This window comes from Salvia miltiorrhiza, chromosome 4 (assembly GCF_028751815.1).
Source record: "Salvia miltiorrhiza cultivar Shanhuang (shh) chromosome 4, IMPLAD_Smil_shh, whole genome shotgun sequence".
Taxonomy (NCBI): domain Eukaryota; kingdom Viridiplantae; phylum Streptophyta; class Magnoliopsida; order Lamiales; family Lamiaceae; genus Salvia; species Salvia miltiorrhiza.
In genome coordinates, this window is record NC_080390.1 from 44,012,723 (window position 1) to 44,025,271 (window position 12,549).

Below are 12,549 nucleotides of genomic sequence, written 5' to 3' on the forward strand. Positions count from 1 at the left end.
GAATCTTACTAATTATCCAAAAAATTATCAATTAGACTAATAACACCAGCAACGGAAAATAAACTTAGAAAATAGCTTTTGTGATTAACACGTTGTCAGATTAAAATTTCACTTAGTGATTTATCAGTTTCAGTTCAGTAAGAGGTTTATGCGTAGATAAGAAAGATAAAACTGAAAGCAATAAACAACAAGGGGTTTTTACGTGGTTCGGAACAAGTTCCTACGTCCACGATCAGTTAAACACACTGACAATCACTCTGAGCTTGTGCTTACGGGTGCACAACAAACCTTCAACTGAAACAAGGTTTCAGTGCCAATACTCTGGATTGGACTTCTCGTCTCCTTCTTAACTCGCAGTTGCAAAGACTACACTTGTCTTGCTTGCGGAGGCTAAGAACTCTTGAGTTCATACCACTATCTCGAACTCTTCCTCTCAAACTCTCTTTCCGCTCAGTTAAAAAGGGTTCAAAATACCAACTAGATTACAGAGAACATGCTCTCTGTAATGGGGGATTAGGCTTTGAATATTACAAAGGATTTTCCTGAGGAAATAAGAGAATGTAAGTAATTAGTGAACTGATTTTGGCCTTGAGTATTCTTTTCTTCGATTCAAACTTTGTTTGAAGGCAGTGAAGGGGCTGAGTTGCGATTTTGGCAGAGGTTCAGCTTGAGCGTTTGAATCGGTGAAGATTGTTGATGATCCTCGAGCTCTATTTATAGGCGAAGCCTTGAATAGATCCGTTGGCAAGATGATCTTCAAGAATTCAACCATTGTGAGAGAAATTTAAGATTGGTTGAGGCTTCAATCTTCGAGGTTCCTGAATTTGGTGAGGAACGACATCTCTAGGTACAGGAGCATGGTGCCTCTGAAAAGTTTGCACCAAAAAGGAATGCTCTGCAGAAAAGGACGATCTTCAATATCTCTGGATTTAATGCGGCTGTACTTGGTGTGTATGTGGCTTCCTTTTAACTTAAAATCTTCAGTCCGAGGAAGAATGTCAATTGATGCTTGACTTATGCATCAGTCCGCTAATTCCACGTGGCCAGCATTAGTTAATCAGTTATAACTGATTCTTCAGTGAGATCTTCGTCTATTAAATCTTCAATATTTGACTTTGGTCTTTACTGATCGGATCTTCAGTCGATCAGTCTTCAATCTTCAGATCTTCAATTCGCCGGTCTTCAGTCTTCAGAAAACTAACTAGAAAACATAAACTCTAACACTTGAGTTTGAAAAGTACTAGTATATTAAAAGAAAAATTAAGAGTTTTTGGTATCATCAAAACAAGGGCTAGGATTTTTCATTAATTTCCCAATATATACTTTTTTCTCCCTTTTCTATCAAAGATAATGCACCTTTAAATTATTCGATTTTTGCAATTGTATGTGCATGTATCGACCGCTCAAATCGAGCCATTGATCTCAAACAGAATAACGTACGTTTCTTCTGTTGCATATAGTATAATGATGTGTATGTAATTCACGTAATTTGTAGAAGAATACATATCTTATAATTTTCTTACATATATTCGTATTTATATATGTAATGGTTTTTGTATAATATATATATATAGAGAGGTTCAAATAAGAACCACTAATAAAATAAGAACAGAGAACCATTTTAAGCCATTCGATCATCAAAATCTACGGTGGATGCATCATCTTGGTGGATTGATGCAGATGCTGGGTTCGAATCCTGAAGGGAGCAAAAAAATTATTTTTTTTGGATGCATTAAATTTAATAGCGGATGCATTAATTTGTATAGCAGATGCAGTAATTTTATTGGTTCTTATGTTCTCACGATAATTGTGGTTCTCACTATAACCGCACCCTATATAGATACATATGTTTCTTATCTCCCATTTATAGTATTGGAAGTAATTATTAATTCTAAGTCACTAATGCATGCCATCTATTTTATCTCTCATTAATATTTACTACTATTATGATTTAAAATAAAATATTATTTAAGGAGTGGTCCAAACTTAAAATCCATTTTCCTTTTAACAAAGTTCTAATAAACGACAGAATAAGGAAGGAGGTGGTGCATTTCATGCCGATTTCGTTTTAATAAGTTGTTTGTGTTAATCTCTAGGTAAGTTAGGACATCATTACACTTACTTTAGTGAATATCACGGGCTCTATTGGATAAAACTTTTTAACAGAAGTTACACCTTTTGCATAGCAAACAGTATTGTGATTTTCAAGATTCTGAACCATTCATTTGATAATGAATGATAAAACGTTTCTTCTTTAATTGATAAGTTGGAGTCCAATAACAATGTGTGCATAAATGTAAATGTATATAAATTACAACTTTAAAAAATTATTTTAGTTTTTCTTGTCCCCTCGGAAAAAGATGCTACAACAAAAATGCTAATAGAAACCAGTTAAAAACTTATGATTTTCAATAGTTACTATATTTAAAAGGGTTAATTACTTATAAATACACAAATTATATTTAAATTTTAATTTTGAATCAGATCTATTTTTTTAATCAAAATATACATAAATTTTTAATTTCTGTGAAATTTAACATGACTTCAAAACTTCGTTGACCAATAACTTGATTGTCTGAAATATAATGGACAATTCGAAGGTATCGTTGAAATGCTCTTAACGTTATCTTTCTAATGATACTTATATTGTTGGGTATTGGTCACTGAAAATTGTCGAAAAAAAGAAAAAATATAGAATTTCATGACCTCGATTTTCATGCTATTTTTTTTTACCACTTTCGATGACCAAAACTCAACAATATAAGTATCATTAGATAGATAACGTCCAGAGCTTTTCAAGGGTACCTTCGGATTATTCATCAGAATTCAGACAATCAAGTTATTAGCCGGCGAACTTTCAATTCAGGTTAAATTCCAAAAATATATTCCCTCTGTCCTAGATAAGTTAATAAACTTCTTTTCGATACGAGATTTAAGAAACTAGTGTTTTAAGTGTTGTTGGCAAGAAAGTGAATAAGTGATTGAATGTTTCCTTGCTTATATTTATTCCATATAAGGAAATTGATCAACTAGTTGGGACGACCCAAAAGTAAATATTGATTAAGTTAGTTGCGACAGAGGCAATTTGGTTAAAAACCAAAATTTGAGTATAATTTGTGTATTTATAAATAATTAACCCTATTTTTTTTTTTGACTTGGGGGAGTTGGGGAGGGGGAGCAGTGGGGTTTGAACCCGAGACCTCACTGTTCACATACAGGAGGTCGCACCGCTTGGTGTCCCCTTGGGGACATAATTAACCCTATTTAAAAAATACAAAAAAATGTCTGTCCTTTAAAATTAGCAAAAAGAAAATCTAAACTTTAAAAAAGTACAAAGGGGCCAAGTGGCGATGATGCAGTCAACCAACCGCCCTGCTCGACGACGGCGTAGTACGGTGCAAGTGGCGATGAAGGGGCCAGCCGCGCTGCCGTAGTCGAGCAGAGCCAATTGCTCAACCGCATTCTCAATCGCCACAAAAGTTGAAGTGGTTGCAGCCGACAACAACAAAGAAGATGGAGGGAGGATGAAGGGGAGGGAGAGAGGGGCAGACAAGGTGATGAGATGGATAAAGATAATGAATCAATTTTTTTATTATTTTAATATTTAATACGACGTCATTTTGATAGAAATTTATCATATCAGTCTTAATTTGGCCACATTAATTTTAATTTGGACTAAATAAAAATTGATAGAAACTTTTGAAAGTATCGACATGTAACTTTACATGATAATCACACCAAAATGGCACAAATGACAAAAAGATTAATGATTTATGGGATTTAATTACTTCCTTCGTCCTAATTTTATAGGTCACAAAGCTTAGACACGGATGTTAAGAAAAAAATAATTTATAATAAAATGAGAGAAAGAAAATATTTTTTTACGAGAATATATATGTCTAAAAGTAGGAGAGATAAATGAAAATATTCTTTTCTAAATAATAAGAGAGGTAATTATGTGCGGGCAACAATAACATATGATGTAAAATAATGAGTTATGTAAAGTTATTTATTGTGTATTGACTTTTCATTTTGAGAAATAGAAACCAGTTAAATTAGGACGTGTAAATAAGAAAATGTGACTTATTGAATTGGAACGATGATGAGAGTAGTAATTTGTCTCCTTTTTGGCATCTAAGGAAAAAGTTCTATCCAAAACATATATTAATAGTTAAAGATTTCTCGTCGTAATTTTTCGAACCAAAAAATTGCAAAGCATAGCTAAAGATTTCTCCTTTAACAAAAAATTAAATAAATAACAGCAAAAACGCCTCATTTAATTTTACTGGAAAAAAAGAGGCCCACTGATCTCCCGCGCAATATTCCTTAGTTAGCGGGCAAGCAGCCATCATATTTGATTTATGGGGGAAAAGATAAAATACTTTACGTCTGATACTTTTTTCAGCTTCTCACTTAAATGTTTTTTGGCTACAATTAATGCAATACGTTTATGAAACTAAATTCTGCAGCTATAAGTTTATATGAGTGTATAAAATACAATAATGCTATTTAAACAAATATAAAATATTATACATATTTGTATACTCCTCCGTCCTATTAAACATGATTTGCTTCTTTTCTATACAAAAATTACAAAGAAATTGTGAATTGGATAAATGTGATAAAGCTCACAACTTTTCAAAAGTTAAATATTATTTTTATGAAAAGTGAGCCATATTTATTGGGACAAAAGAGGATGGAAGATCAATTTGTTAATATTATATTCTTAGTCATCAAAAGTTACATCTAAAGTTTTATATGAGTGTACAAATAAAAAATTTAAAATAGATAAAATGCTCGAAGTCGAAGCGTTTGATTAAGTATAGCTTGTGATTTACGAGATTAGATTAAGCCCAACACTTCTGAAAAATATCCAATATTTCATATTTGCGTCTCCACCAACTTGGACGACATTATTTCTTTTTAATGGTAAAAATCGTCGCATTTACGCCATGGTAGATCATATTGCTCGAATTGAATGAGAGTTAAATAACATATCAATATTCTCATTCACTACGATAAATAAAATATCTGGAACAGTTTTTTTGAATCTTCAGCCTTTTATTCAGAAACAGTGAAAAGATTGTGATAAAAAAGTTTGTTGAACTGTAAAAGAATAATTAAATTATAATATGGATTGGCTGTTCCCCATTAAGGAAGTTGGAGGCCATTGTTGAACTTTTCACAAGATTAGGTAAGTATAGTAAATACAGGTCGATTAGCAACTCGATTTATGGTACCAATTTCCCGCTTTGCCCGTTCGGTATTTACCAACCATAAACAATAATATTACTTAGGATTAGTTATAGTTTATATCCTAACTTTTTTCTGTTTTTTCAAATTTATTACCCGATAAAATTTTTGATGCTAGATTGGTGACATGGCATACCAAATAAATATACTAACTGCGACACCTAATTTTTAATTTTTTGAAAGAGAAATTACACGTAAACTTCCGGCATGCACCGTCACCGATATTCTAATACTGAAAAGTCTGGTAATAGATTTTGAAAATATTTAAAAGGTCAAATATAAAATTATAGTCTTTTGTAAAAGTTGAGATAAATTTATTTTTTTGATTTGGGGGAGTTGGGGAGGGGGAGCAGTGGGGTTTGAACCCGAGACCTCACTGTTCACACACAGGAGGTCGCACCGCTTGGTGTCCCCTTAGGGACAGTTGAGATAAATTTATAAAAATTATGAAAAGTTGCGATAGAAACTACAATTAACCCTAGTATTTGTTATGCACATTTGCAGTATGAAAACTATATATAAAGAATCCCTATTAATTTAAGAATTAATATAAGAAAACTATTACTTATAACTTTTGTGAATAATGATGATCGGTAATTACTATTTTATTTCGTCCTAATAATTCTAATTACATCATTATTTTTTCAAAGTAGTTAGAATAGTCTTGATTATTATTAATTTATTAATATTACTTCAAAAATTAAAATAAATAAATATTACTAATAAAAACAAAATTTTGAAAAATGTTAGTAAAATTCAAAAGGTTTTTATGAAATTTTCTTGTGATTCGGATAATTATGTGATTACTCAAAATTATTTTCTCAGATATATTCACGTACAACATTACTTTCCAAGGCAAACGAAGTCGTATCGTATCGTATGATGATCACAAAATTTGTGGTAAGAAATCAAACGGTTAGGAAATTAAAAGCCATCAAATCTAAATAAAATTATCGGTAGTAGGCTTCAGCCATGGCCATGGGATCGCAAATATGATAGTAAAATGGTAGGGAACGGATGGGTGATTCCTAAAGTTACGGTGGGTACGATTGATATTCAGCAGAAATCATAATTTCTTAAAGAATGTTCATTCTCATGAATATAACATTAGTCATTTATCTCCCTTCCATTGTAAATACTTACTTACTCCTATGAATATGGGATTACCCAAATTTAAGTTTTACTTCTTTTTTCACAAAAGTTACTCTTATTTATTTTTCATTTTGACAAAATTAATAATAATAATAATAATAATAATAATAATAATAATAATATGTACGACGATGAAGGTTATTATGTTCATTCTAGCTATTTCATTACTGCTCTTTATTTCTCTGTATATATCTGCCATAAGAATTCTATGTTCAATTTGTTTCATTACTATTATCATTTTTTTCTCAATTGCATTCGAAATTCAACCATCACCTTATGTTTATCCTTCGAGTTAGGAGGAAACTTCCGCTCACAATCTGTACCCACTCGATTATCATGCGCATTGTGTAAATGATCATTCATGGTTTTGGGTTCAAGTTCTAAATAAATTTTTATCGTATATACATCGGAATTTTATTTTGGCTACATATACATATATAATTGTGATTATTGAACCAATCAAAATATAAACCATTAGAAAATATTGAAATGTAATAACAAAGAAAGAGGGGGGGGGGGGGGGTTTGAAAATTTACAAATGAGAAAAAGAAGAAAAGTATAAATTGCCGAAAGTTGCATTAATTGTTTTGGGGGCACAATATGGTGTTGTGTTTTAAATCTCCATTATTGCAAGGCATCCTATTCCGACGTGGTGTGTCAATTAGACATCAATCTAGTAGCAACTTTACATTGGATCGGTTGATTTATGTCCAATTTCGTCTGCTTCAATTTTCCTTATATATTTAATTTAGATTTTTGTAAATTATCTTGTTCCAATAATCTAAGAGCAACCGCAACGCACCTACACGATCCATCCTACTCGAGTAAGGGTGAGATCGTGTAGGGCGTTGCAGCCCTACCGCACTCGAGGGCTACACAATGCATCGTGTATGCCCGATAGCCATGAAATTCGGCGTGTGTTTTACACGAGCCATATTAAAAAAAAATCGAAATTTGAAAAATTGGGCAGCTTTAACTACCTCGTTTTGCGTGCTTTTTTTTTTTTACCGTTTGCATATTTTTTTTCTTTCTTTTTTCTCCTCTTTATCTACTCTTTTACTTCTTCTTCTTCCTCACTTTCTTCCTTCAATTTATATCTTCTTCCTCAATTTTTCCTTCAACTTTCTTCCTCCCTCTACAATTTTCATGGATCCACACAACTCAAACTTCGATGATCTAAATTGGTGCCCCGATCTCTCCGGCGACTATCATCCCTCCATTCAGGGATGTAACTTGGGGGATGATCCTCCAACCGGCGAGGAGGAGCCACCGGCAGCCCATAGTGCCGCCAAATCGAAGAAAGGTAGCCGGAGGAAAGAAATCGCCTACAAGGTCAAGCACAACAAGCAGGCGCTGGCGGCAGCGGAGGAAGGAAGGACTACCCGTCTTACCTACACCCCCTATGAGACGGACCTCATCGTCCAAATTTGGATGGAGGAGACCAATGACGCCATCCGTGGGACTGATCAAAAGGGGGAGGCGTACTGAAGACGGATTGTCGACCATGTCAACCCTCTCATCGGCGCCAACCTCAAGCACCGCCAAATTCAAGGGCACTGGGCCCGGTGGCCTTCCGGCCATTCTTACCTGCTATTTTCTTTATTTGACATCGTCGAGTGTAGTAGGCTCTATTTAGTTCAATAATAATAACAATACAAAAGTAACGAGGAAAACGAGAAAAAGGGAACAAACAAAAAAAATTATGTTTGAGCATAAAGAAGAGTACTGTTTGAACAAACTATGCTTTAATTATAACAAAATGTACGTATTTGAATAACAAAATTAATTAAATATCTTTTAGGGCGTATATTGTTATGATCGTTTGCGGAAAACACATTGCTAATATGATTGTGAATTAAAATATAACCTTTTATAACTCGACGTTAAAATTAAGGGTTAATTGCATCAAAATACCTGACCTTTTTCCAAAATTTGATATTTTGACAAACTTTTTAATTGTAGCAAAAATTTTAGCTACGTTTCAATTTATTGCAATGTCCGTCCCGCGTATATTTCCGGCCAAATCCATTCATTTTCGGCCAATTTATTTTAGCTACGTTTCAATTTATTGCAATGGATTTGAGACAACAATGTTTCATTACCCAACACGACATGCCACCTAAGCTTTACGGAGGTCCACCTCAGCATGGATTTGGCCGGAAATATACGCGGGATGGACATTGCAATAAATTGAAACGTAGCTAAATTTTTTGCTACAATTAAAAAGTTTGTCAAAAAACCAAATTTTGGGAAAAGGTCAGGTATTTTGATGCAATTAACCCTAAAATTAATTTGAACTTAACATGGATGATTGTACATATTGGTAGGTTAATTACAAAATTTATCCCAACTTTTTACCCATTTTATAAATTATAATCCAATCTTTAGAACTTCTTAAATGTATCAATTTATCATGAGAGGATTCAGAGCCAACTTCTGTAATTGAATTGTGATACGTTGTGTTGGAAAATGACGTGTTATTTCAGCAAAAAGACAAGATGACGCATTCGATAAAATAGCACGTCACCCCAAATGCCCTATAATATATGCTAAAAAGCTAAATTGTTTATATTCTGCTCAAATTTGGGTTATTTAAAGTCGTCTATTCGAGCTTTTTAGATTAATCATAAAACAAACCTCTTCATATAAATATTTGTTCTTGACGTTTGGTTGGAGTCATGATTAATAAAATAACCCATCAAAGTCAAGTGTTTAGTTTACGTGATAAAGTCTGTGATTGATAATTATTAATTTGACTTGTATCTAATCACTCAAATTAATGATTGTTTAATTATCACCTTAAAGTTGAGTGGATTATTTAATCACTCCTCCAATCCTATCAATCTTATCTATCACACCTACCAAATCAAACGAGTGTTTATTTTTCAAAATTAATTTAAATAAATAAAAATAGTAGTATAAATTATTTATTATTATTAAGATAGCTAGATTAGAACTTTGAAATATCTTAAGAAATACTTTTTAGATGGTTTTATTCGATGAGTTCCCAATCCTCATTTTGAAGACAGATTCTTAAATTGAGTGATTTTGGACGACATGATCTTATTGAAATTCGTCCAATTGTTTTTATTCCTCACGTTATTTGATAACTCTAAGAATATCATTAACACTTTCTTTTCGCAGGAAGAAGAAAATATCTAAGAAGAAAAAGTCAAACAATTAAGCTTTTGCAGATTCAAACTTAGAGTGCTTGTCATAACATGTAAGAAAACCTAATCAGTTGATGAAAAAGTTGTCGAATTTCTTCCTATTTTAAGAAAATATTCATCAAGAAACGCCTTGTTTTGTATATATATTTTCTTTTCATTCTTTCTCGTCTTATCCATCTACTTATCATAATAGCTTTAATATCTTTCAGACAAGTGACGAGACATGGCCTAGATTAAAAAAAGGAGTTGTTGATGAAATTTGAGTAAACAAAAACTCTTTCGAGAAAAATCTTTCGTAATTGGATGAAACAAAAATTATTGATTAAGGTAACCTATATGGCAACAACAACACCCTTTTTTGGCAGTGACGAATACCAAAATATTCAATTACCAAGTTTCTTTTAGGGTAGTCCACATGATTTGCTAGCCTAATTAAAGTATTTAACAAATGAGGTGGTGTATATCATGTGAAATATATACTCAACGCAATATTTACTTTTTAGGTGTATACTACTCGCTTCATTCCATTATTAATGTCACGTATTCTATTTTGAATTGTCCAAAATTACATGATCTATTTCTTTCCTGCTCCACCCGCGTCGCAAGCCTTTGCCACTGCCCTCACGCCCCCCACCGTCCCTACTCCAGCTCCCTCAACCTCGTGCCAGATCTGTCCGCTGTCCACCTCATCCGAGTCAAACCCTAGTAGCGGCGTGATACCTGCTTTGACCGCCGTCCACCCCATCCTAGTGAAACCCTAAAATTTTGCAGAAGAAATAAGAAATAGTGATATTTTTTTTTTGCAAAAGAAAGAAGAAATTTTGTGTTGTTGTTGTGAGTAATTTTTTTATCTTTCTGTTGTGAGCAGCGATGTCAATCTAGCCCGAAACCCCTGGGCCGGCTCGATTAACCCGCTAATCCGGAAGGATTAGAGCTGAAAATTTTCAACTTGGTAGAAATTACAACCCGACTAGCCCGTAACCGAATAGTCTGGCTCCCGATAGGATCGATCCGAAATTAACTCGAAACCCTATAAGGCTGACTCGAAAATAATGTGTTGCTTGATTATATGAAAATTTTCTTATTATATGATTTAACTTCATTACTTATGAAAATTAGTATAATAAGATATATTTTTTTCAAAAGTTTGTGAAATGTATTTTGATTCAATATTAGAAATTATGTATTAGAAAGTTATACTCATCATTTCACTTCTTTGTATTTTTAATCCAATACTTAACATAAAATGTTAGATGTAAAAATTAAAAAATGGTACTCCTTCCGTCCCAATAATGAAGACTTCATTTGGGCACGGAGATTAAGGATAGTTAGATTAGGGAGTTAAGTGTAGATTTTAAATATATTTAAATCCTATTGACTTCATTTTAAAGGGTATTAATTTTCTCTCCCCTCTGTAATCATACGCAACTTCTCACTCTCTCATCTTCTCTCCCACCGTCTTCCTCTCTCTCCTCTGCTACATCACCGTAGCACCGCTTCACTTCCTCGAAGGAATCGCCGCCGGCCACCACCACCAACGTCCTTCTATCTCCCTCACAAACCTATTATTCCTCTCCTAAAACTGAATCGAAAATAAAACTAAAAAACAGATCTCCCATTTATGTTGTCAAAGTTTCGATAATAGAGAAAAACCCATGAAATTATTGGTTTTGATAGAGTAGATTGAAGATGATTGGCAGAGAATGGAGAAATGATAGGATGATTTTTGTGATTGGTGATGAATGACGACACACAATAGTGGTTCTCTCCTAATGGACACAATCTTATAAAATCAAAAAGTAGCACAAAAAACAGATCTAAAAGAGAACCAGAACAACCAAATTCTCAAACCCAATTTCAATTCCCAACATAGAGCCTTCTCATTTGAGGCCTAGGGTTTCAAATCGTGGCAATGGGGGGGGGGGTGGCGACCTCTCTGTTGAGTCAAGGAGTGAGAAGAGTGAGATGAAGATTGTGGTTGTACAGTCACTGAAAACCTGGAAAAGTGGCGACCGCGATTTGGGACCTAAGGTTCCAGGCGACGGTGGTGGGGGTAACGACCTCCGTGTGAAGTCGAGCGACGCCTCCGCCGCCCTAGAACCAGATCTGCCACTATCTTCCTCGTCAGTGTGTGTGCGAGTGGTCAGAGGCTCGTCGAAGGGGCGGCGGGTTTTCGGTGGTCGGAGAGACGAGGGGTGCTCGGCGGTGGTCGTGGCTCGCCGGCGACGACTTGGCCGAGAAGGGGGAGAAGAGAAGGAGCGAGGTGAAGAGAGTGAGAGATGTGTTCAGAAATTAGAGGTTTTTTGTAACATATTCATACAGTAATTAAGGTGAAATTAATAGATATTCTTAAGCCCTAATTATTTCCTTATTTAGAAGTGTGTCTTTATTATTGGGACAACCCAATAAGGAAAGTGTGTCTTTATTATTGGGACGGAGGGAGTACTTATTTACTTATTTAATAAAAATATCATATCTTTATATCTCTAAAACTTGCATATTAGTTATATAAGTCGATGTTGAAATGTTATTTATTACAAATATAATATTGTCAAAAAAATATATTATATATTTTTTTTAAAATAAATTTTTGAGCCCGACTGATGGGCTAGCCTGAAACCCGAATATTTAGGGTTAGGTTGAAATTTCTAATCCAATTTTTTTCCAATCCAATTAGTCTGCACCCGAATAACTCGTAATTCGATAGGGCTGGCCCAAAATTCGATGGGTTGGCCTGATTGATATCCCTAATTGTGAGTAAAATTTTGATCTTTCTCAGAAATTGTGTTATTGTTGATCTTGTTGATCAATAAAGTTTAATATTGCTTTTGATCTTGAGAGAATCCATTCAATATTGTTGTCGATCTTGTTGAGTAAAATTTTAATTAATCACCTAATGGAATATCATTATCCTTAATTTTATTCTCCTTAATCTCCATGCCGCAAAGGCATGTGCCATGAATAACGAGACAGA